A 27,013-nucleotide genomic window follows, 5' to 3' on the forward strand; every position below is an offset into this window, starting at 1 on the left:
TATGGCCAGGAAAGGCCATCCACCTCACTCAGATTCAGTATCCTTTCACAAGACCATTCTTTAGATACCTAAGTTTTCCCTTTAAGCCATTTTATATAGTAAATAATAAGCATAGAACCACTGGAACTTCTAAATGTCTGCTATAGTCCAGTTTTCGATGGTTCTTGAAAGCAGGGGGCAAGGAGCATGTCCAGGGCAGGAACTGGTCCTTGTGCATGCTTAATAGAAACCAGAAGCAGATAAACAAATTGTAATAATTAGTGCAGAGAGCTTGAAGGCTGGTGAGGGTGAGCCAAACCAGACCAATCTCTCCATCCAACAGAGCAGTCAATGGTGGCAGGGGTGAGGAAATGTTCAACCTCCACACGCAGACACACTCATGTAGCCTACAATAAAGTGCACACGTGCAATATTATGGAATGCTACTAGACTTTGTAGAAGCAAATCACTCTTTCCTTTTCTCATTGTTAAGATGAATTGTTTCCAAAATTCTATAGAGATGGAGGCAGTGAAGGTTTTGAGGTGTGTTGCTAACGATACATTTCCTCTTCCCCAGTGGCTCACTTCCTCATCTCCCCATCTGCTGCTTTAGGTGTGCCCCACACCTGGTCCTAGCTTCCTGGCTGATGTGATTTACTTGTCTCCTTGCCGTTATGCTCTAGATAATTTGACTTCAGCCCTCCAAAGAACATTTCTTTCCCCCTTAACCTAGCACACACCCCTCCCGCTTTGTTCTAACGCCTTGTCTGCTCAGAGCATCCAACCAGACTTGAAACATCTCATCAAGCTGGAAGCTTATCATTCAGTTTAGTTCATATTTGCAGGGTAAATCCCAGGATTAACTCGACGGCCAATGTTTCCAGACATTTATATGTGGTTTTCTGCAGCAGATATCATTCTAGGGTGGGGTGTACAAACAAGACAGAGGGATAAGACAGCCCAAGAAAAAAAAAGCAGTATTTCTGTCTTTTTGGGCTAAGTATCGGTTTGTTAGGAAATTTCAGAAATTGAGCTCTGGAATGTCTGAAGAAAGGTGTTGTTTGTTTGTCAAAGTAGACACCCCCCCCATGATTTATTCATTATATATCCCAATTGAAGCCTCTTCCCCTAACTCCTCCCATTCCCACCCTCCCTCCTTCTTGCTCACTATCCCCTTCTCCCAGTCCACTGAAAGGGGGAGTTCTCCTCCTTTGTCATCAAGTCTCATCAGGACTACATGGATCCTCTTCCTCTGTGGCCTGGTAAAGCTGCATCACCAGGGGCAAGTGATCAAAGAGCAGGCAACCAAGTTCATGACAGAGGCAGCTTCTGCTCCCCTTACTCAGGAATCCACACGGAGCCTGCGCTGCTTATCTGCTACATCTGAGCAGGGGGTCTAGGTCCTCTCCATGCATGGTCCTTGGCTGGTGCATCAGTTTCTGCAGGACCCCCTGGGCTCAGATATTTTTTTTTTAGCTTTGTTGGTCTCCTTGTGGGGCTCCTGTCCCCACTGTGTCCTTTTATCTCCCACCTCCTTCCATAAAACTCCCTGCCAATGTAGATGCTCTTTTTCTTTCAGGATAGCTCCTTAGAATAATTCAAGAAGGTAGAAATGAGTGGGAAGGAGAAAGATAAGGCAAGCTAATGTAGGTGGAAATCTGCGAACTTCTTAACGTCTAAGACTCGTAAAACTTAACTATAAAGCTATTTCCATGTATGTTACTTAGTCACCTAGCAGTTACTGAGTGTTCAGACTCCCATGGTAATTCTCAAACAGAGTAGCTACTTGGATCACAGAGTGAGCAGAGTTCAGCCCCGTGGAAGAAAGAGCCCAAGCTCTAAGGACTCAATCCAAGTTCCCTCAAGTCCTTTTGACCAAGCCAGTCTCTGTTTCTTGACCAAGGCAGACAAGAGGGAAATAGCTGGGGAAAATTCAGAATCATGACTTAAAACCTTCACTGCCTCTGTGTCCAGAGGGTGAGAGGGTGTTAGACTCAGTTTATACTAACAATAGGAAAGGGGCAGGGCACTTTGCTACTGATGCAGTTACTATGTAGTAATTCTTATGTACTCAACATACTGTGCATGTGGGTACACATGCTTGGGGGTGCAAGTGTGCATATATACATGTACACGTGTGTCGATGCTGGAGATCCTCCTCTATCACCCCCTACCTTATTTATGAGAAGCAGCCTCTCACTAAGCCCACCTATTTTGCAAGACTAGCAGGCCAGCAAGTCTGGGATTCTCTGGTCTCTGCCTCCCCTGTTCTGAGATCATAGGCATGCACGGCCACACCCAGCTTTTTAAAGCATAGCTGGAGATATGGGTTCAACTCCTTATTTTAGCACAACAAGCATTTTACAGACTGAAGCATCTCCCAGACCAACTCAGCATGTTTCAAGAGCTCTAACTCTGTACATAAAGGGGAGATGCAAAGTTGTATATGTCATCTGGTAAGAAGTTTGCTGGAGGGAGGGGGTGTAGTACCATTTCCATGTTAAAATCTAGAACAGGTTGCGCCTTAGCTACATCAGAGAGCTGAAAATCTCAGGAATTGTCCATATTTTTGAAATATTCCTAGAACCCTACTTAATTGCCTTGGTTTTTTTTTTTTTAAGTTAGAAATAAGTAGGGCTGATCCCCCAGAGCTACTGTCATTTCTTCTGACAGTTTGGCCAGAGGGGAGAGGATGAAGACACGGCACACTCCAGCAGGTATGTCTACCTGGGAAGGTTACAGAGGGCCTGATGGATGAACATAGATCCCCCCACAGGTCTACATGAGCCAGAGAGCCAGATGCCCCTGCAAAACAGTGCAGAGAGAGGAACAGTGGTGAGATCTAACCTTGATCTACTAAAAGCGAACTCATGGGGTAGTGGTGTGAGTCCGTAGTAGACACCTGCCTAGCACGTGTACGGCCCTGGGTGGGAAACACACTACTGCAAAAGATTTCAAAAAGTGAGCAAACAAATAAGCAAGTGGATAAATAGAACCCGACTCATACAGGATTTGTGACCCATGGCTAGTTTGATGATCCTAACATTTCTATCTTTTCTTACACTATTTTTCAATTGCAGTCTATAAACCATACTCTTTGTGTGGACTAGCATGGCTCTGACCCTCCTAATTTTACCTCCTTAACTCCATCCTGTTTATTTTCCACTAGTGCCCAGCATGACTGTGGTTCTGGAATTAGTTATAACAAAAGCCTAGCAAGCATATAAAAGGTAAAAAGAGAACTCATTTCTTAGGCAGGAAGCAGAATATTGTCTGTTTTCAACCATTAGCCTGAATGCATCAAAGGTCTACAGGTTCTTCAGAAAGACAGTTTTTATGATTTCAGACCACACCATGAGCTAATGGTACCCAAACTCTACTACCCTTCCTCCCATGGCCTTGTCGCATCCAAGTAAGAAATGTGCTCACTGTTGTGCTTTGTGCCAAGTCCCACCTCTGCTGCCTAGTACAAAATGCTATTCATTAGAAAGAAGTGCAATCTCCAGATCTCTGATATGGAGCAATCTCTGTGGCACATACCATTGGATGACTCTCTATACGTTCATTTCAAACCCTCCTCTTCCTTGCTTTCCTTTATTGTGGAAACTGGGAAGAGTCTTTTGTTAGAGCTGACTTGGCAAATGAGGTGGTTCTTTCAGAGTCTGGATAATGAGATATGAAAAGAGTGTGCCATGAAGCTCTGGGAGAACCTGGGCTTCCTTCAGAAAAGATAACACTGGCCTCTTTCCTCTCAACTCCTCCAATGATCCAACAGCCTTCAAGAAACCATTAAGTAACACCATGAGGATCAAAAGCAAAAGGAAAAACCCCGATTGCACTGTTGGGTTTCCAGACTAGTGTAGGAACCTCCTTTCTCTGGACATAGTGTGTGAAAAATGTCAGCCTTCTTTCACTTGAGCTTCTATTAGTTGGGTGTTCAGTAAATCAAAGTCAAAGGCATTGCTGACTCACTCTTTTTCTCTTTTGGGATCATTTATTTATAAGCAGCATACATCTGCATGCACATATGACATAATGCAGTTTAAATTCCTCAATAGTTCCCCATTTCCCTGCGCACAGTTTGAAGGATCTTGGTTCCTGATACCCGCATGACTCATCTTTAGTGCAAAGCAACAATGTTTTCTGTAAGAATGGGACTCTGTTTTTGTGCCTGTGATTTGCCTGTATTGTTTTCTCTGCTTAAGATTCTCTTCCCAGTTTTCCTTGCCTGCTTTTGCTTGTCCTGCAAACAGAACCATGGAGGATCATCTCCTCTGGTCAGCCTTTCTCTTACTTGCAGGTGAGGCTGAGAGCCTCATTTCTCTATTACCGTAACACTTAGGGATATTTCTACCTTTTCACTGATCAAGCTGAAGTACACTGTGACACTGACTAGCCCCTCCCCCCGCAAAGGTGAATTTCTCTCACCATGTGAGGCCAGTATCTTTACTCATCTTTGCAACCCTGACTCTTAAGATAACTATTCAGTGACAGATGGGTATAAGGAGGCTCTGAACATTCTGGTGTGGAGTCAAGGGACTGAGTGGGGTCATGATGAGTGTGTACTGTTCAACACAGCCATCATCATTGAGAAGCTGTACCCATCTAGTTATCATCAGAATGTCAAGGTATAGAATCTTTGTGGACAGGCAAAATTCTCTCTTAGTTTTCATTATTTATTTTTTTAATGTTATTTATTTATTTATTGGGTTCTTTTTTTTTTTTTTTTTTTTTTTTGAGACAGTCTCTCTGCGTAGCTCTGGCTGTCCTGAAACTCTCTCTGTAGACCAGACTGGCCTTGAACTCAGAAATCCACCTGACTCTGCTTCCTCAGTTCTGGAATTAAAGGCGTGCACCACCACTGCCCAGTTTCATCATTTTTTCTTAAGACAGGGTAGTCTCATGTGGTCCAGGATGAACTCTGTTTAGTTGTGGATGGATGAGCTACCGAGAGTCCTACCTTTTCTCCCCTGGGGCTAGGATTATAAAAATGCACACCGTCCCCAGTTCTCATGTAAGCTGGGACTAATCTGTACATGGTGAGGAACTGCCAGCTGAACTACATCCCCTGTTTCTAATTGTTCCAGTTTCTTGAGTGACTCCTCCATTGTTGGGTGATATCAGCTTTGTCCATTTTGAGAAAGAAAACATTTGTTTATTTCTGTGTTCATGCCACTGCTTATTATCATCCCCCCCCTTCCTACTGAGCTGGTTAAATGAGCAGGCTGCACCACATGACCCATTGTCATCTGTTATTTACTGCTGAATAATCTCCAGCAGGACTGCTGACATATCCCACCCCCACCCACACACACAGATACTAGAAAGGAAACGTGCTCTTCAGGATCACCGACGGAACAATATCCCAGTCCCAACTCTCTTGATCCATAATCGTCTTGCCTTCTCATTGCCACAGGTGCCAACCTCTGCCACCCTTGACTTTACACTTCTTCTAAACTCTGTTTTCAGTTCTTATGACACGACAGTAGCCTAGTTCCTCACTATGATCTTCTTTGATGTTTTCACACTTTTTCTTCCCGTTCTGCCACTACCATTGACCAAACACGGGCATGGGTAAGTGGTTGGTTAGTCAGAGATGATGTGTCCTATTGTGAAATCCAGAAGAACTTGAGGATGGAGAACATGATAGACAACCGATTTGGTGAGTTTCCAGAGAAGGCTTTGAATCCGTTTTAGAAGTTCCAGAGTACCACTGTGGGAGCTTCCGGTCTCCAAGACAAAGTTCCATATTCTGAACTTGGTCATCGATGGGGCTCACCTTCATCTTTCTGCCTTTTTCTGGGGAACACCTCCACAAAGCGGGCATTGGGTAGGAATCTGCTAGCCAAACAGGCCATAATATGTACACTCCCTTCCCAAATAGCTCAGTCTGAACCGCTGGACTTTAAATGCCTTCTCACCTTCACCCCTTCTCACCTTCAGGTTGTGTTTCTCGCCCCTCCTCTGCATGAAATGCTTTCCCTATTTGTTTTCAGTCTGTGTAAATCTTGCCTAGTCTTCAAAGCCCATTGTCAATCTCACCTCTTCCGTGATTTCTTTTTTTGATAAGCGTAATATATTCCGCACACGGAGCATTTGCACTGTTAATTAGGGGATTGTTGGTTTTGGTTTGTTTTGTTTCTGATAAAGAGTCTTACTACATAGCCCAGTCTGGTTTCAAACTCCCAAACACTCTGTCTTAGCTTCCAGAGCGTTTTAACTACAGGCTCCTGCCGCCATCGCTTCCTTCTTAGTGATTTTTTTTTAAATAATACATTTACTTATTTAGTTTGTATGAGTGCATGCTTGTGAGAGTGAAGGCATGCATGTGCCACAACTCACGTGTGAAGATAATTTGCAGGAGTTGGTTCTCTCCTCCTGATACGTGTGTTCTGGGAATGGAATCCGTGCCATCTTTTCTGGTGGGAAGGACCTTTCCCTACTAAGCCATCTTTCCAGCAACTTTTAGTTGCTTTTAAATAACTTCTTGAGTAACAATTTTTAAGTTGTTAGGAAATTGGTGACTTATGTTACTTTTAACCTTCACCCCATAAATCTGCTATCATACCTTAGAAAGAAGAGCTGTCTGGTAATTTCTGGTTGCTTTGTTTCATGTGACATAACCCTGTTGGAAACTCAAGCCCTCAAATCAGACCCAAATTTGGATCTTAAATATATGCGCTAACACTGTAACCCCAAAGAAGTTTTTTAGCTTCCCAACTTTTGCAAAGTTGAGAAATGAATGATACTGACTAATTTCAGTGAAGGGAAGTAAGTGAGATCATGAATGTATTATGGTTAACTATGCTTAGCCCTGGATAAATTTTCCAGTAAAACACTGCTATTGATATCCCTGATAACGATGAATGTGATTCTTCAGACACAGATTAGACCTTTCTCAATGCCAAGGTCAAATAAATATTTCACTGAAACTCTTTGACTACTTTGTCCCATGTGACACTGGGAAAGACGGATGCCAGTGATAGCAACTCAACAACAGAGCTTCAAATAATGTTCTAACATAGCTCATTCCAAGGATGACTTCCCCTCCATCTATCATCTCATCAGCCAAGCACTCAGCCAGAGTGAGAGTCCATTAGCCTTACGCTGGGGTGATCTAGAAATAAAAGCAGAGGGCTGTGGCATATTGCCTTGCAATCATTTAACCAAGCACAAACAAGTACATTTTGAGGCTTTTTATCAAAATAAAACTGAAAGGCTGTAAAGCTCACAGGTCAGTGATCTCAAGGATGTCAAGCTGTTTTTAACTTGCTCTTCCTGCATTAGAGAAGTGATCTAATCTGTTCTCAGGCTTTTAATCCAAAGATAGTAAATCTGTGGTTGGAAATTTCTGGACCTTAATGATATTCGTGTTTGAGAGAAGACTCCTTGAAACCCTGGACTGCGGTTTCAGCTGAAGCCTGCATGGAGACAAAGACTTACTACAAAAGAGGGAGGGTTTCTACATGGGAGAGTAATAACTGCTGTGAGTACCATTTTCTGCCTGCAAGACTCAGCAGCAAAATAGCCTGTCTTGGAGAGCTAGGCTATGTTTGGCTGTGGGAGAGGAGGAGTGGACAGACAAAACACCACAGTATTCAATGAGTTATTTAAAAAACACACAGAAACACTAACACAGATAACAAAGAAACAGTCCAGACGACGAACACATCATTTTTAACATTTTGGAAGCAGTTCATAGCATTTGAACAGACCAGGAAAATAACGGAAGCATAGATACCAGTGATACGCTCTCAGCACGTGACACTCTTCTCGTCGACATCACTAGCAAGTCTGAGTACCTGTGCAATAAAGCTATTAACATGGATGTCTCCATGGCTGTTAACTCATAGTTGGTCCATATGAGACTCTCGCTGGAGAAGGAAATATCAGGGAACAAAATAATCTGCAGGTGCAGAACCGAAATTTCCAAAACAACTGAACAATCTCCAAACTAAGCTTTCAAGGACATGTTTTGGTAAAAGAGGATGATCTGAGTTCTTCAAGGAATCCATAGCATGTTCTGTGTGTTTTTAAGGAGGCAAAGATGAAACTCTTCACAGAATTTAATTTTTCTTTTACTTTAGATTTACTTATCTTGTGTGTGTGTGTGTGTGTGTGTGTGTGTGTGTTGCCTACATGTGTGTATGTTTATCACTTGCGAACCTGTTGCATGCAAGGATCAGAAGAGGGTACTGGATCCCCTAGAGTTTGAGTGACAGATGGTTGGAGGTCTATGTGTGGGTGCTGGGAAATGAACCCAAGTCTTCTGTAAGAGCAGCAAGTGCTCTCAAAACAATCAAGCCATCTCTCCAGCAGAGGACGTCTTTTTCTTATGGGCGTTTTACCTGATTCCCAAGCATGTTCTTGTCCATCATCAAAGTATCTTCTCCCACCTACGTGTGTAAGAGAACCACTTGGGGATTTCCTTCTAAGTGTTCTTTAGGCTTTCCCATTATTCCTGTGAGGTGACCAAAAAAAAAAAAAAAAAATCCCAGCACTAGAGACATTTTCTTAGTGTCTGTTTCTATAGCTAACATGATAAACCATGTCTGTGCCATCTAAAAATCATCTACATCCCAAAACCATCCTGCTAGAAGACCAGACAGATGCTATAGACAGACCTGCATGGTTCCATGAACTCAGATCCTTGTACAGCAAGCACCTACCCGTTGCACCATCTTTCCAGCCCTTTAAAATACCAGTTTCTAATCTATTGCTAGCATGTGCAAGCTTTCAGACTGCAATGGCGGTAAAAACAAAACTTATTTGCTCAAATTGCTCGTCCTTAGGCACACAGCCACCAGATAATGAGGGGAGGAGAAGAAAGATTAGGATTCCAAGGATACAGGATGGAAAGTCGTAGAATGATCTGCACTCTGGACAAACTGAGGACAAGAATACTGTGGTAACCTACAACTGGTCACCTAAACGGCTACAGCACTCCACACTGCCTCAAATTACCCTTCTCCAGGAATTGGAGGGTGAAGAGCTTCTGCAGAGATCTGAGAGCACACCTCCTGATGCAGCTTAGGAGATGGAAGGGGAGCCTGTCCCACATCCATTACTAGCAGATGCATGAACGTGATTAAGTGGCTCTTCCATGAACCTTATTCCCTTCATGTGTAAAAGGTCACATGAAGTGACTCTGGGCTGCTAACTAGCAAAGAGTATGCAATGAGAATGCCACGAAAGACCGCCAAGACCTTAACTTTTAGGATTTCGAGAATTTGCCATCAAGCCAGGCCGTGACTCTCGAAAAGGACATGCTCTACAGGATTGTTTCTTGTGTAATTGTGTCTGACGTGTAAATTGAAGCCCTGGTTAACTGCATTTAGTTTTCTCCTTTAGTACCAGGGCATGAAATCAGAACCACCTGTATGAAAGGGTGACAGAAGGACACAGAAAGCGTATCCTAAAACCTTGCTTAATGCTCTGTGAACAAAATAAACAGGCAGATAAAACAGAGCTGAGATTTTTTTTAACCCTTTCCGATTTTATAAAGCTCCTTTTGAATGCTGTCAATTGTTCACATACACAGAAGACCTGTTTCCTTTTTCTATTTCTATGTGGAATAGACCTGCAACTTCACCAAGATGCAGATGGCATAAACACCAAGATGCTGAGATGACTGGAGATTGAGTGAGAATGGACAAACCACAGAGAACCCTAATAGACTGAGTCTGACAGGCAATTCTCCCACCTGCCAGTGCCGTTTCCCAATGGCAGGAAGAGGCTTTGTCTGCCTCAGCAGGTCTGGGTGTCAAGACTTTCAGAAAGCAGATGACTATAGGGTGGTGAATCAATGCCACAGAATATGGAAACCATTATACCATTTGGCTAGAGTGGAAGTGTGGGGAATGGCCTAGAATTTTTGGGAAATGAGAACTAGGGACTGTGATCTCGGGACCAATGTAATCTAAAGCAGCCTGACATAAAATGAAAATAGTGCAGTCCATGGAAGAAAGAACCCCGCGGACCAGGCCTGCCAAAGTCTAAAGTGAAAAAAAAGTTTGCAATGTTTTAGAGACTTTTCAGAATAGCTAATTGGGCTCTGTAGGGCTGAGTCACCACGGAGAGCCGCTACAGTGTGAGCACCAGGTAGAGCTGCTCTCACTTGACGTCATGCAACAGTTTTGACTCCTCAGAACGTTCCCGTTCTTCTGGAACTCTCCATGTCACTTCCTGTCCTGCCCTCAGAACATTACAATCCTGTTTCACAGAGGAAAGAGAAGTTCTCTCCCGGTGGTCCTGGACACACTCCTAAAAGAAGGGCTCACTCTTGGAAATGTTCCCACTTTCTTAAAAAAAAAAAAAAAAAGGCAATTGTTTCTTTTGTTATAACTGTTTTAGTAAAAATTGAGTCAAAAATAAAAAATGTTTACTATACTCCACAGGCCATAAATATTGGCCCCCTTCATTCTTCCCTCTATATAGTAGTCTTTCTGATTTCACCCTGTTCACTAGCTCTTATGAGTTCACGGGGACCTTACTCTCTCTTTCCTGTACCTTCAACCATTTCCCTTCAATGTGGTTTTTCTCTACTATAAACAGATTCCAAACAATTCTCTCTCTCTCATTTCACTATGTAGACCAGCCTCACTCACAGAGATTCACCTGCCTTTGCCTTCCAAATGCTGGGATTAAAAGTGTGTACCACCACACCTGGCCACAATTCTCTCTTTTGAAACATTTTTCATTCTCTTATTCTCATGTGATTTGTCACTTCATCTTTTCCTCTCTTCCAAATGTTAACAACAGTAGACTCGATGTCTCTACTTGAGCTGTTCCTAAACTCTGAGCAACTCTACTCTCTTGTTCTTTCCATATTTATGCACAACTTTATTAAAACAGGTTTGTTGGGTTTTGTTTTTTTGGTTTTTTTTTTGGCAGCTTTACAAATGAGCTACCACATCTCTATTCTAAAGCCCCCTTTTTCATCCTTGCCTTGTCAAACTCTTACGTCGTCACCTTACTTTCCAACTCCGTATCATTCTGAGTGTCCTACCTTGAGTCATGGTCACTGATGTAGCACAGACCATGAGCTAGGACATTTGTGCATCTACAACTCCCTCTACCTTCCCTCAGATCCCACTGTTCATCCAACAACAAACTTTGATGACTTTTCTTTTAAACTCACTCTCATATCTTTATCATAGGAAGTCTCACCTGGACACCCCAGCCTCTCTGAATATGGATCCTGACCCTAACTTTGGACCTCCTCTTGTTTGGACTTAACTTCCACAGTGTGAAGTACATTCCTTCCTCCCTTCAGAAAAGGAATTTATTTTTAGTCTCTCACTGAAAAATATCTGGAGCTTCTGTCTAATGCAAATTGTAAGCTTGGGCCTTTGAAGTCCCGTTCCAGACTGGCTGAGCCATCGCTGTCACCTCTCACAGCACACCTGACTCACAGGCCACAAATACAGGAAGCACTTCGCCACTCCATGTGTTTGCCCACATGGCCCCCTCTGCCTGAAAGATGACTTCATGTTTTTCCGTCTACAGCACACCTACTCACCTTTTAAAACTCAGATCAAATATTATCGCTTCTGAAAAAGCCTTCCTAGGTTCACCCAGGCTATTTTGCTCAGTGTGTGGGTTTGGTGTCCCTATGACACTGTATCCTCACTTCCTTGAAATCACTACCATGGTATCTTTCATTCTTTTTAAAAATAGTTTATTCATTCTATCTTATGTGCATTGGTGTTTTGACTGCATGGATGTCTGTGTGAGGGTGTCAGATCCCCTGAGACAGGAGTTACAGACAATTGTGAGCTGCCCTGTAGGTGCAGGGAATTGAACCGAGGTCCTTTGGCAGAGCAGGAAGCACTCTTAACCATGTGCTGTCTCTCCAGCCCCATATTTTACTCTGGTACACTGCCTTCCTTACTAGATTAAGGGCTCTCTGAAGAAAAAAATTGCATCTTCTTCAGTTTTGTATCTTCATTACCTACCTTGTTTCTCAATTAAGAAATGCTTGTCAGAGGAATATGAATGGAGGATGTGGTTTTGAAAATATGACAGAAATAAGCAAGAACAGAATAAAACTCGGGAAAGGCAACATTCTGTCCTATCCACTGTTCCTAGAGATAAGCACTCAAGTAGATAAGAAGAGAAAATAAGGGCACTTCCTAGATACTCATAAAACCCTAGGTTCTCACTCTTTTAACTCATTTCTCTATCACTCACGAAGGAAGAAAAGCCATAGAGAATGGGAAGATCTTTATTCTTTGTCTCTCATTTCATACTGCTTTGGTGCCAGTTTTTAATCCTCTTTTAAGACCAGGAGACCAAGTTCAATCATGCATTTGTCATTTTACTACAGGTATACAAAGTACCCTGAAAGCTTGGTGCCCAAATGAAATTTGAGTGTTGTTAAGAGATACCAGGATTCACACAGAAGAGTCAAACCTAGCCTTGGCATAATGTACTTACATCTTTAGCATATGAGTGTCTTGAGAAGCATCATATTTGGGAAGAAGGAACAAGAATAGATAAAATTATTATAGCCCCATTTTGTGCTCCTCTACTTTCATAACCGTGAGGCATACATTCTAGGAGAACAGCCCTGATGATTCTGCTAAATGTTCCTGCTTTTTGACAAGCCAAAATATATTATTCAGCTTGGGTTGGTCTAACTGCTAAATAAAGCCACCAGCATAGCCGTATTCACCTGGGCTTGTACTTTTCTTAGACAAATAGCAGGAAGCTCGTGCATGCAAAAGACCAGCCAAGACCAGAAATTAACATTCTCTACTGTCTGTTGCCAACTGCATTCAAACGGAAGCATTGGGCCCAGCCAAGATGAAGTGAGACTTTAAAGAACCCGTTTATTAAAAAAACTTTGACTCCTAAGGGACTTGCCTCAGCTCTCTTGTGGAAATCAGTCACCCCCAAATCTACTACAACCTCTTTGCCTTACAGAAATCTATGTAAGGGTTTTAGCAGGAACAGCCATGGCCCAGAAGTTCCCTTTAAAGCTAGTCTACAAGAAAGGGAGGCAGAACAGTTATACGGTATAGAGCCAGCTTTTATCCAGTATTTTCTATGATTTAAATGTCAAGGCAACTTGGCAATGATGAGTATGCCAAAACTGGAAGAAAAAGAGAAAAAAAAATCAAAGAGAAACAGTCTCAAGAACACTGATGTTATTTATTTACCTTCCCTCGTCAGTTCCAAATCTCTTTAACTCTGTTCATGCAGGCATGTGTATTTTAGGGGCTGTTTTGATTGGTACAGCTACAAGCATTTGCACGTGTATCCCTGTCTACTGACGATGGGCACTAATTAATGGTAGATGACACGAAAGGGATGATCTGAAAATTTAAAACAAAATCTGAAGAGAAAGCACCCATGCAGAAAAATCACAGTACTGGCTCAAGTCCCAGCTGTAATTACTATCTACACATCTTGGATTCTTTTTTTTCCTTTCTGTTTTTTTTTATAAGTTTTTGCTGTGTATCCTGTGACAACCCAGGCCTTCTTCAAACTCACAATAGTCCTTTTGCCCTAGCCTCCTAAATGCTGAGGTTATAGGCATGTACCACCATGCTTGAAATACATCTCATCTTTATGTCTTAGCTTATACAGCTGTAAACTCTGTAAACTGCTCTTCCTAATCATTTACTCTGCACAAAAGCTCCAGAAGGGATAAACTGTGATGAAAATGACATCTCATTACAGGAGGAGCATCCCTCATTTGAAAACTCAAAACTTGAAATGGTCACTATCTAAAACTTTTTTTAATATTAAAATTATGCCACAAGTGGAAAAGTCCATACCTGACATCATGTGATAGGTCACAGCCCAAACACAGATGCACTCAAAATATTGTATAATTCATCACCATGCTGTGTGTACAAAGGGTATGTATGAGAAAAATTTCCTATTTTGATGTGAGCCCCACCCCCAAAATATCTTCTTACCTCTTTGCATATAGCCCAAGACCAAACCCAAACAAAACAAGCAACAAGAAGAACAATTCAATGTATTTTCATAGGAAACTCTGAAACTATGATAAAAATGATAAAAATGAATAAATATGAATGATAAATGATAAAAATGAAGAGCTCAGAGGTGCTTTGCTGGCCATATCCTGGAAAGGTCTGGGTAAGCCAGACTCATCAGGAAAGGGGAAGATTAGGGGCAAAGACTTTGCATATACTCTCTCTACTTCCAAACAGGTTAAGAAAATATTTTTTGCAGACTTGAGCATAAAAAGACTCAGACCCAAATGTAGAAGTCTGAGAAAATGGTTTGACAAGAAAACATGGAACAGCCATGCTCTGCTCCAGCAGCCTGTGGGCCTAACCCTTAGAATCTTGTCTTGTCTCTAAGTGCCAAGAGACCTGTGATGTGGGGCTCCACACGTGGGAAGTCAGACTCTGAAGCTGTTCTTAATAAAGGAAATGCTGACTTCCCCCCCACACACACAAAAATTATAGAACACCCATGTTCCCAAAGCCATGCCAGACACACTGCGAGAAGCAGATAGCCAAGAAGACAGAATGCCATGAACAGAAAAAGCGCATTGATGCCTGATTAAAGTGGGGAGGAGTTGGTTTCTGCTTTCCCCTTAATGGACTGTCAATTCTTCATAGGGTCTTTGAACACACATCCGTATGGCTCCTGCCAGGGCTCTCATTGTCTCAGTGAGTCACACATGGAGATACCTTTTTATAGTCACCTTGGGGAATATTCTCTGGCTAGTCAGCCTACGGGCTTCTGAAGGGAAAGAACAGGAAGAAGCATTCCTTTCTGAGTCAAACTATCCTATCCATGGCTCCCTTTGAAGTCCAAACACATTCAATAGCAGCCTTTACCACTATCTGGTCTAGATACTGGCCTTGTCAAACAGTATTTAAAGGTGGAAGAGGAGGAATTGGATACCCTTCAATGCATAAGGAAAAAGAGCCCACAAACACCCTATTAAACATAAGCATGTCCTTGTCAGTGACACGTTTTCAAACAGTTCTCTAATGGTAAGTCTGTCCAACCACACTGGCCTTATCGATTGGCATGTTAACCTGTATTTCTGGCTATGTGCAAAGAAGTGTGTGTTTAGCTGCTACTAGATCTTCTATGGATTAAGGCGTAAACTCATGTCCAAACCATAAAAACATTATCTGTTCTGCTTCATGCCAGGAATGAGATGTATGGCAGCAGCCTCATCATGATTACTGCCTAAGCGTTGTTGGCCCAGCAGAGAAGCGTTTCCTGGCCAACAAATAGGGTGAGTGAGTGGGTGAGTGAGTGAATGAGTAAGGAGTAAGGAGTGAGTGAGTGAGTGAGTGAGTGAGTGAGTGAGTGAGTGCCTAGATTCAAAGCAGGGCTTTTTCTACTCAGGGTGGCTTCAGCCAAAGAGAGCCAGCAACCCCTCCTCCAGCCCCCAATTAGATCTCCAAATCCAATAGTCTCACAAAGACATGGATCTAATCCAGGGAGGGGAAATGCTGAGCTCTAAAGTGATTCCAGCCAACCTAGAGAACAAGGTTCCTTTCTAGTTCAACTCATTGTCATCAAAGCAGGTCTTTCTTATCAAAGCTCAGGCTTTGAGCCTGCCACCCTCTGGAGGATGCCTTATTATCTGATTAGATAGAATATAATGCTAAATATTCAGCCACCCAGCACTGGCTGTGTGGGTGTTCAGGGATAAAATCTTCATGAACACGCCTTCACAGGGTCATTTGTTTAATTTCAATTCTGCAAAATGTAAAAATAGAACGAGCTGCCGTGAGGGGTTGAGGCTTGTCAGCTTCAGTGCCCAGCCTCCCAATCACAAAAGCCATGCTGTTCTGCTGGCTTCTCCGCCAGGAGAAAAAGTGGAGGGTGAAGGGCCTGACAGCAAAGTGCCACTTCCGTTTATCTCTGCTCTTTTCACTTCTTTGGCCTTTTCTTGCCCATTCTTTCTGCATCTTCCTCTTGTCCCATCTGTTTCCTCTCCTTTCTTTCAGTTGACTGGCTTCTCTCCTGCACCCCTTCTTCCCTCACTCTTTTCATGATTTCGATATGTCATTATTCTTCCCCTTCTCCTCCCATGCCTCCAGCACCCTCATCTGGGCTGCTCTGGACTTCTGGGGCAGCCTCTCTCCAGACGTGCTGGTTTTCACAAACTCCTCTCAGAATTGCTCTCCCTAACCTCTACCCTTAACCCTTCCTCCAAGCCCAGACTCTCAAGATGCCTAGAAAGATGACACTTCCAAGATCAATGAGATCGAATGGCAGATGAGCTGTCGGAGCTCTCTCTTCTTGCTTCCCCCTCTAGCTAAATACGCTCAGTATGCAATGAATGTAACAGGGCATGGTGGGGAGCAGGCAGGTGGTGCATCATTGGTCTTGTGTTCCGAACAAATTGATTTTTCTGAAGGCTTTTAACAAGCTAAAGGCTCAACTTGCACTCTCCGATTCTGAGCCCACCACCATCTTCAAATAAATCCTGTTCTTATACTGGATCAAAAAAGAGAGACTCTTCCTTCACCAGAAGCCCCAGAGCTATAGCCAAGCCCCCACAAGGGTGTGAGAGGAGAGATGCTTCCTGTTCTGTGCCTTTGGGGTCTCAGGCAAGTCCTGCCATCTGACCAAACTAAGGGAATCGCGTTGTTCAAGTCTGCTGCTATCTGTAGCTGGTAAGATGAACTTGTCTTGTGGCTTCTTCAGCATGCCTAGAATAAGGTCTTTGGTGGTGATGCCTTTACTGGTGAGTAACGGGAGCTATTCTTCTCTCCTAATGTCGGTCCCTGGGGACTTCCCTGAAAACAAAACTTCACTGCTGATTTACAGAAGATTTAAGAGAAAAGGTGCCTAGCAGATCATTAGCTCTTCGGCTCAACAAAGCCAACTCACTAGGACTTAAATTCTTGGCATTTGGGGCTCTCTCACAGATCCCATGCAGCAACCTCCTGCCAGGTGTTTCCTCCATCTAGTAAATTCTATTTTCACACATGTGCAACTAAGGGAGTTATCGGCACATTAAGATGCCCCTCCTTAAAAGCATGTGCTTCTCCAGGGTCTCATTTCCCAAGATGCACCTCTTCCCATCCTGGCTGTGACACTGCTTTCCTATCTCTCACCTCTTCGGCAACATCTATTCATTGTGGTTTTTCAGGGCTCACTCGATGATGACAAAGAAGACGGTCTCCTGGGTCATGCTTTAGATTCCAGAGTCTTACACACCAGAATAAAGGGTGTGTGGAATGTAGCAGTCAAAAGATAAATGTGTTGTCTCTGCTTTGTGTATGTTGGGGTGTTAGATCAAACAGAGGATCTATTGATTTTCATTATCATTTCAAAAATGACTACAATTGCAGTGAATGTGGTTCCTGATATGCCAACCCACAAATGTAAAAGGGAGAAGGGGGATAAAGAGAAAAAGAAATATTCTAATCAAGCAGAAAGATGCTTGGAAACTAAACAAGACGAATATTAACTGCAGCAGATCCCAAAAGTAAGTAACCCCTTCACCAGGGTATGTGCAGCAGGTGATCATTTGTAGCAGAATTGTGGACAGTACCCCGAAGCCCACAAGCAGCTGACAACTACATACCATCCGTTCAAAAGCAAAGTAAATGGGAACGGAGACCTGCAGCTGCAGACCAGCTGCTGCCCCGGGGGCTGATGATGCCAGCTTTAAGTCTACAGGCTGCAGATGTGCCAGCCGGGAGTCAACAAACACCAAGCTGATCTCTGAGGACGAGACATGATGGCTGCAGTCCAAGAGCAAAGGTTGGAAGATGGTTGCAGGGAATGACGGTATCTGCTCAAGAAGACGTGATTTCATTCAAGATCTGTGGTCCGTGAGGACAACTGAGCAAGCAGCCATTATTTGGCAAGCACATGGGGTGCCAATGTCAAACTGAGATGCCACATTTTGATGAGTTGCTCCTACTTTCATTTCAACAGTAATTCCAGAGTCCAGCCTCAACTCTACAGATGATACAACTTTCTAATACAGAGAGCAAGTAAACCAGAACTTTCACAAGCCTTTTGAGACCCTGAATCACTTTGATTCTAGCAGAATCATCCACCCAAACTGCAGGTAAGGGAAGAGTTTCAGAGAAGGTCACTAATTGAGGCTTGAGAAGACTCAGTGATGACCTCGTATACACTAGCAAAGTCAACTAACAAAAAAGTCTGTGAGGCAAGCCTGGGTAGGATATTAGGTTAGCATAAGAGACACGATCTTCAAGTCAGGAACACAGGTGGGTGGCACAGTTGGAAAAAGGGAATAAGTGTTCCCCTCAACCAGAGAATAAGACTAGATTGCTCAGTAAGAATCCAGAGGCCTGTGCTTGCCATCCAATCTTATAAATGCTGGGTGGGAGGTATTTTTGTACTCTGATGCTTCTTCCCAATGAGATTCTGTATCAGATTAGAGCCAAAGAGGGCCCTGGAGAAGGGAAAAACATATCGTTTTAAATTTTCCTCCAATATTCAGTGTCTGAAATTTACATGGAGAGGGCTCCAGCTAGGATCTGCTCCCCTCCCCTGTGCAAAAAAAAAAAAAAAAAAAAAAAAAAAAAAAGCCCCAATGCAGGAATGTGGCCATGTAGGTGCTGACAAAAGAGATAGCTCAGCCCCCTGCTCAACTTCTTTGTTTTTGCCTGACGTGGTGGGAGTTTTGCATCTGCTGCTGTCATGAAAACATTTGATTTTATTTTTCACAAGCCTTTAGAAAATTATTTCCTTGGAGGAAAAAAAAAATCTAGGGAATCTTCCAAGCATATGTGATAAGTACACTGCTGGGGTTGGGCTGTCCATCACAAATGCATCCCAGATCACCATCTGAGCGCATGCAATCAGCTGTTTGGCCCTACATTCCCTGGAAGGCACGAGACAGCCTCTCAAGGAGCTGCGTGGAGGGGCCGGTTGATGGGTTCAAAGAAGTCTGGGCCCTGACAACTTCATTCTATTGACCACACCTTCTCACCTCTCCACTTGCACACACCAGCCATACTTTTCCTGGAAGGAGTAAGAACTCCGTGAATCCCTGGGTCTAAATCAAGGGACCCTCCAGTTGTTAAGCCTTCCACCTCCACCCCAAGAAGGAATTAGAAAAGCTGAAGGCTCCCCCTTTGGTGGGTACTTTGTCTTTCTGTCAAGTCTTAAATTTTGGGGCGCTGCTGGTTTAATGAGTGTGAGATGGAGGGGACAATCAGGCGGAGTGGGATCTGCCTAGAACAAGAAACGCCAGCGTCCCCAAGTTCAAAACTTTGCTGGAAGGGATGAAGAAGCAAACACAACGTCCACACCCTACTCTCCCTCTCTCCACTTGCTCTGTGCACATCTCCAACACTGCAAGGAGAAAGAAGCCAGCCAGCGGGCCACCTCCGGAAATTGATAGAGGCGACCTCTCTCAGTGATTTCCTAGGGACACCAACTCTGGGTGTTTGGCTATCACAGCCGGGGGCCACAATCCATGTTAATAGCTTTACCATGCCCTCTGGCAACTTTGACGCTGTGCTAAGAAAGCTGGGAATCGAACAATTCCCCACCCCCACCTCGCCCCCGCCCCCAATATTTCTACAGGTCTATATTTCTCACCCTCTTCCTGGCTCCCAGGTGTGTGCCTGCTGGTCGGTCACGAAGTTCTTACCTAGGTCTGCAGGGAAAGCTGTTCATGTGGACCCCAGGTCTAGGCACTTAGCGGTCAGCGGCGTCTGGGACACACCAGCTGCTGGCTACTGCTCAGCACATCTCCCCGCGGGCCTGGCTTTGCAAACAGGAGAGCCAATCCCATCTGGAGCAGGGGAGGAAGGGCGCGCAGTCTTTGGCCCCGCCGACCCGTGCGTTCGGTCTAGTCAGAGACACCTCCGGCAGGTGAGCGCGGTGGCGGGCTCAAGGTCCCTTCGCGCCCTAGGACAGCCCCGGGAGCACTCGGGGCGGGGACGAGCGGCGCGAGCTAGTGGAACTCCCTTGCCGGCGCGCTCTCGGCTCCCGCCGTCTGGGTGGCTAGGTGCTACCGCAGCGAGATCCTCTTTCTATATATATCCACGGCCCCCTCCCTACGCGCAGCGCGGTGGTTGCTCGGTGTCGTCCCCGGCTGCACCTGGGTGGTTTCCGCTCGCGTCTCCCGCCTCTGTCCCTCTCCGCTTTTCTCCCGCTCTCTCCCCTCTCCTCCCCCTTGCTCCCCCTCTCTGGGAGAAGTCTGGGTTCTCCCGATTTTGCCTCGCTCCCGGCACTTGGCACTGCAGTGGAACTCGGCACACCAGGCGGTTCCTTTAAAACCAACTGCTCCGTTCAAATCAGAGCATCAAGTTAGTGCGGAAACCGACACCAGAAGCGCCACTGCCCTGTGCTTAGGAGGAGAGAGCAGTCTCTCTTGGAAACGGGCGACAGTATTGACAGTATTTCGTGGGAAGCTGGGGGAAAGGGTGCTGCGAAGAGGCACGTCAGAAGCCCACAGGTGTAGGATCTTCAGTACAGTGTAGCATCCTGACGGGCTAAGCACTAAAATCAGGGTATTAAAGCGAAGGAGTTGCTAGGTTCAAAGCTCTCAATTAACACCAAGAGAACAGAAGCTCAGAGAGAGTCCTTGACCGCCAGGAACACACTGCTGGCTAGAAAAATCCAACCTGAGTTCTACCATTGTTGGAGGCGTCCAAATTCCCACACCTGAGAAATAATGTGCTTATCTGGCGCTGAGTGTGAATGTATCCCCGGAGGGCCCTATGCTAGCCCAGCCTCTGGGAGCTGTCTGAACCTGAATGGAAGGGACCATCGGAGACTGACAGTTAACACAGCCTCTCCACCCCTTCTTCCGGGACAGGCACCCAAGGTAAAGCTACTTGAAAGAATGAAGGAGTGAACCGGCAAACCCCTTTCCATTCCAGGCCCCCAGACACCCAGCTAACAAGACCTGCTTCAGAAAAACCTCCATTTCCCACTCATTATTTTCCATCCTCCCCTCCACCTCTCAAGTCATCCTGGCCGTCCTCTGATACACAGGTATTTTCATATTACCCACGAAAGAGAGTGCACCCGGTTTGCTTCCGGGAAACTACACTAAGCCCATCCATCAAAGGTCTTTCTCATTGGAACCTCTAGTGAATGCGGCAGCATTAGCTTCTCTCTTTTGGAAGATGCTTCTATCTCTAGGAAACCTCTTGCTCACAAACATACCTCTTCCACATGCATCTGGACTCCCCCAGAAATGCTCGTCTGGTCTGTGTTATCTGGGCCCCGGAACATGGATTCTGATGGCGTGCAAACACTCATCAGGTTGATTTCTTTGGAGAAGGTTTGATACCTGTTCAACCATTATGGACACCTCCATAACTCATAGAATATGGAAACCTCCCCCTGAAGTTACACTATACACCAAGAGCCATGCCTTTGTCACATAGGGCCTTTGAGGTGCAGGGCACAGAATAGGAGACTGGACTCTGAGCTTCAAATGGAACGGCTGATCTACAGGGTCCCCTACCTCCTTGCTCAAGTAGTTTATGGCTGTGGTTGTGTCTTTGGATCACGAGAGGAGATCAAGACACAGGAGGACATATTTGTCAGTTCTGGGAATTTAAAATGAAACCCTTGGGTATAATATATTACTTTTAACCTCTTTACCACAGGTCACACGATGTGCTACCCTGTGCAAGCTCCTTAATGCTGACAAATCTCACAGGACTTGGAAGGTTAACATAGCAACTTGTAGAGTCATCTGACACATGGTAAATGGAGAATACACTTATTTATTTATTTGTTGAGACAGAGTTTCTCTGGGTAGCCCTGTCCTGGACTTACCTTGTAGACCAGGCTGACCTTGAACTCACAGAGATCTGCCTGTCTCTGCCTCCCAAGTGCTGGGATTACAGGTGTACGCCACCACTGCCCGGCCCTGGAAAATACATTTTAATTTCCTTTCTTCTTTTTTAAAACTGCTCAAAAAGCTCTCTCCTGAATAGGCATCCCTGCCTCAGCCTAATCACCTATGGTCTCTTTCATCTTCTACTTAAGATCTTGCTATACCACTTTGCTTAATTTAAATGGATTTGCGTATTTTACACATTCCTTTTCTCCTTTAGCAAAAATGAACTAGTCACCTGGGTTTTTTTGTTTGTTTGTTTTGTTGTTGTTGTTTTATGGTGCTGGGGATTAGAGTCACACAAGCTAGGTGAGTACTCTGGCACTGAGCTGTATTTCTAGCCCTTACTCTGCACATTCCAGGCAAGCACGGCACTCTTATTCTAATACACTTGCACTTATATTTAATCTAATTTTGAATTCCCTAAGTCTAGGCTTGTGTTTTTCATGTTTTGGTCTCCCATCCCATCCCATAGATGCGGCCATAGGCCTAGATTTGTTGAGCTAGAAGGAGGTCTGGAGATGACAGAAGTCAGCCCAGAGCAAACTTTGCACACATTGGTAAAGCTGGGGTAGCAGCTGTCCCTTGTTTCTTTATTTTTGCACGGGGTAAAATACTTCTTGACATCTGTTCCATCTAGTTCTTTGCAGTATTAATAACCAGCACTCAAACAAAGGGTGCTACGCTGAATTTGGGAAATCATGAGTTAAGCACACTTGGCTTTGGGCTGTGTAGGATTGTGGTTAGGAGCAAGGCCTGTAGGGTTAGCCCTCACTAAGTATGATCTCATCTCCACTTCTCAGTAGCTGCAGGATATTAGACAAGCTGCTTAGCCTCTTAAGCTTCCGTCCTTTCATTTGTAAAATCAACATAATTACACTGGATAGAAATATTATTTGTCTCAAATCCCTAATACTGAGTAAACACTTCAGAACTCTAGTAGTCATAGGGCTGGAGAGATGGCCCAGCAGTCAAGAGCACTCAGTGGCCCTGCAAGGGACTCAGGCTGGGTTCCAAGAACCCGGATGACCACTCACAACTGTTACTCCAGTTCCAGGATATCTAACGCCCTCTGCTGGCCCCCATAAGCACTGTACACAGATGGCACACATGTACTTGCAGGCCAAACCTTCATGTACACACAAATAAATAAAACTGAAACCTCTAGCAGTCTTAAGAAGACTGATAATAGAGACGTGGAATAACTGTGCACCTTAGCTAAAAAAATCCCAGTGGTGATGCCGAGTTTTATGATCCCAAAGCTCCTAGCACTTGGAATGCAGAAAATTCTTCCTTTTTTTTCTCTCTCCCCATGCTGGAGGAAGCCTGTCTTGGACTACCAACGACTGCTGTGCTCCCAACGCATAAAGAAAATGAGTAACAGTTTGAGTAAGCTCAGAAGTATCCCTGTAGTGCATATTTCTGCACACATTCAAAAAATGAGCAAGAAGAATGTTAATCGTTTATATACTAGAACGTTTCTTTAGTTGAACAGCTACAAAATGCCAGACATTGTTCTAAGTGATTCGTGTTCGTTGTCTATTAACATTTGGATCTTTCTCCATTCTTTAATTTTTTTTTTTTTTTAGTTTTAGGAGTGTGTGTGTGTGAGTGTGTGTGTGTGTGTGGTGTATGTGTAATTGGCTGCATGTGTGGATGCCCAGGTCCATGGATCCCTGAGGCTGGGGAAGATATCAGCCATCTTCCTCTATGACTCTGCCTTATTCCCTTGAGACAGGGTCTCTCACTGAGCTAAATGCTTGCTGTTTAGGCAAGGCTGGCTGGTCACCAAACTCCCAGGATTTGTTGTTCCCTGCCTTCTAACTCTGAGACTGGGGCATGTGCAGCCATGCCTAGCTTTTCATGTGGGCTCAGAGGATTCTGAGGACTTACTCACTGAAGCATCTCCCCAGCTTCCTTTCTCCTTACCAGTACTTACAGAAGAAGGTATCTGCACCCTTGTTATCAAAATTTCAAAAAAAAGTTCAGAAAATTTGTGAACTGAGAGGCCAAATCAATCCAGGGACACAATCGGCAATTGCCAGTGTCACCGTGGTCATTTCAGTGTGAGGAAAGAATGGGTAGGTCACACACTACAGCCTGCTCTAGAGGACATGGTGGCGCCTGGAAACAGTGCTGTCTTACTAAGGTCATTTGGGTCAGATGTTAATCAATCTCCAATTAAGTAAGAAGTGGAGGCAAGAAAATTATTTTCTCAATTGTCTCCCACCAAGGTCCCACTGACTAGATCCAGTCTGTCACCTAGCAATCCCATTGACCCATGAACAAGAAACATAGCCTCTATCCAAAGACAGAAAAGGTTGTTTTGGGTTTTGTTTTGTTTTGTAGAATTAACCTCAGGACCTCACATACACTAGATGAACATCTTAGCATCGAGATATACATCTAGTAGAAAATATCTTTTCTAGAGAGACAGAAATAAAGGCATAATTTTCTTTCTGCTTCTAGCTAGGTACATAGAGTGTGAACAGTGAGTTCACGCTCCTACTTTCACCCAAAACATCCTTCTAGATCCCTCCTCATTTTCTTCCTTCCAGCATGTGGTAAAGATTCAGCTCCAGAAAAGAGATGCTTCTCTGTGATTAATGGCAGTCTATTCATCCTTTGTCCTTTCCCTGTGGCCTCTGGTATCCACCGGATAAGAATAGGGCTGGCTGCAGGAGGCCAGAACCCTAAAGGCAGCCACAGACACCTCCAACTCCGGGCACAAAACCCAAACAAGCTATTTTCTTTTCCTATGGGACTTGGAAAGAAACCAAGTTAATAAGGAAAAAGGCAAGAAGAAGAAGAGAAAGAGAGACTAAAGCTCTGTTATTTCCCCAGGCAAGATATAACAAAGAACTTGTGCCATAAAAAATGACACCTGAGTAGCTGAGATTGAAGACTGGGCAAAACTACTCAAATGTGCACCTCCTGTGTCTGGAAGAGTGTCTGGGGCTCTTACTCAGAAACACCTGTATTGTGGATTCAGTTGCAGATGTTTATCTTATGGGGGCTGGAGTAGAGGTGGGTAAAACATCAACTTTTTATTATATTTTTCATTGCATGTATTTGTTAAAGGGAGGCATGTGTGTGTGTGTGTGTGTGTGTGTGTGTGTGTGTGTGTTACCCTGCCCTCAAGCTGCACAAACATGGCTGCCTGTGCCTCAAACCTCAGAGTTAGTAGGCAGAAATGGACAGGTCCTGGGAGCTTGCTTGGTTCAGTCAGAGACCTTATCTCAAGGGAATAAGGCAGAGGGTCACATAGTAAGACACCCCTCGTGTCTTTCTCAGTCTCTGGGGAGTTGTCTGTGGCTGACTTGAGGGTTCTGACCTCCTGCAGCCAGCCCTGGTCTTAGCCAGTAGAATCAAGAGGCCACAGGGAAAGGGAAAGGGATGAATAGACTGGAGGCAAGAGGTCAGCTTCTCTTTTTCTACCAAGTGGGTCTCAGACATTCATCTCACTGGGGAACCAGATCTGTAACGTGACAATGCTCCCGAAGACCCTGCCGTTTTGCATGTAGCATATCAAACATCAACAAACAGTCTTGGAAATCGAGCAGACACTTTTGACTTTTACATGGCAAAACTGAGGCACAAGCAAGCTTGATGCAATCTCTTAGAAAATAACAGTTGTGCCTTGGATCCTGTGTTTATTGTGTCAGTCCATCGGTAGCAAACAGGCACCTTTTAGATTGTGGACTCATGACACTCTCAAGAGCCAGAAGAGTCACTCTTTGGGGGATGCCCCTGGAAAATCACCAGGCTAAGCCAATCACCTGAAATGTCAGCACCCCATAAGGACCTGAGGAACTCATGGGATTTCCAACCACCAGGCGGGATTTCCAAAAACTCCATTCCTCTCAAACCTTTGCTCAAGGGTTCCCTATTCCCTGTACAGAAAAACACAGTAAGGTTAAAATAATGACAGTGACAATGGCTTAATTCAACATTTATGAACTCAAACGCCTTTGGAAGCGCTTTGTGACTAATTTACTTACTTAAGCATGAATCTCACTAGGATGTTATCACCTGCATTTTGTCTGTGAGGAAATGAGGCTCAGAGAGGTGAAGTCTTTTGTCCATTGTGACAACGCTGATGAGGACGGAGCTGGGGATTAAACCCAGGGATTCTGGCTCCAGAAACTCAGCTCAAGACTGGCCAGGCTATCAGTAGCCAAGCTCTGATAAGGAAGGTCCTTGGAGCACCTCCCAGAATTGAACATGGAGGCCCTGGATTAGTGCCAATATCTGACAGAGGACTGCCCTAGGACCATTCCCACTCGGAAACTGGACCTTGGGCACTTGGCTCTTTCCCTCTGCCCACCTCTCTGCCAGCATCACCAGCTGCCCCTTGTCAGCCTGGGACAAAGGGAGGCCAGATTGGCTGGGGGAGGGGCAGCAGGGGCTGCTCTTTTCCTCTTGCCAAGTAGGGAACTTCTCTTCCCTTCCCCCTCCTCCCAGGAGCGCCCATCTGGCCTGTATCACCAGCTTTTTGTGCTTTGCAAAGCCTGCTTTCAAGTGAGGGAGTCAGTCATGAACCAACCATGCCTGCTAATCCAATTGGGAGCAGTTTTTCTGATTCTGAACAGAGAATACTGTGCTTCCACGGAAACCCCTGTCAGAGGCCCAGCCAGAGAAAAACACATCTCCTCAGGCGGTTGGGTATGGCTTCTTTCCACCTCTTTTCCCACTGTGTGTTGTGGCCCATTGTTGGAATTACAGAGACAAAGTAGGTGTTGGGAAAACATGCAGCCTGAGGCAGCGGATAAATCCAGGTCTGGAGTATGGCAGGCCCAAGGTCCTATCCACTTTGAGGCTACCTCCCTCATCAAGGCCTGTTGGTATAACGTTTTTTTTAATGTATACACCTTACCCTTGTTCATTTAAATACTGATTTCTCCCCCACCCCACCCCCAATTCTCTGGTTTCAATCTGGATATTGCATTGTGATACTCATTCTAAGCATCCTGTCTCAACTCTTGCGTAAACAGGAACAAAATAAAGCAACTAGACACAATGTTGAGCAGGGAGGAGCCAAGGACAGAAAAGAGGGGAGGAGCCAGAACGCGGGAGAGGAGTGGGAGGAGAAGGAGGAGAAGGGGCAAGAGGAGAGCTAGGAGAGCAGAGCTGGAGGAGAGATCTTGGAGGACGTGGAGCACGAACCAGACCTAAGATTTCACAAAAAGCAAGTATAATGTGGGAAATCTAAATGTTAGGAAACTGAGGGCT

At 44.6% G+C, this 27,013-nt stretch overlaps 1 protein-coding gene across 1 annotated transcript in view; it reads right to left on the reverse strand.

The window, feature by feature from the left end:
- The window catches only part of Gramd1b (GRAM domain containing 1B), a 228,321-nt gene extending 208,254 nt beyond the window's left edge, over positions 1–20,067 (reverse strand). Inside the window, exon 1 of the mRNA XM_060371900.1 lies at positions 19,574–20,067. The gene's annotated coding sequence lies outside the window, so the exon portion shown is untranslated. The remainder of the gene's footprint in view (positions 1–19,573) is intronic.
- Between the last annotated feature and the right edge of the window lie 6,946 nt (positions 20,068–27,013).

The sequence above is a fragment of the Meriones unguiculatus genome, chromosome 1 (genome assembly GCF_030254825.1).
Source record: "Meriones unguiculatus strain TT.TT164.6M chromosome 1, Bangor_MerUng_6.1, whole genome shotgun sequence".
In the NCBI taxonomy this organism is placed as follows: domain Eukaryota; kingdom Metazoa; phylum Chordata; class Mammalia; order Rodentia; family Muridae; genus Meriones; species Meriones unguiculatus.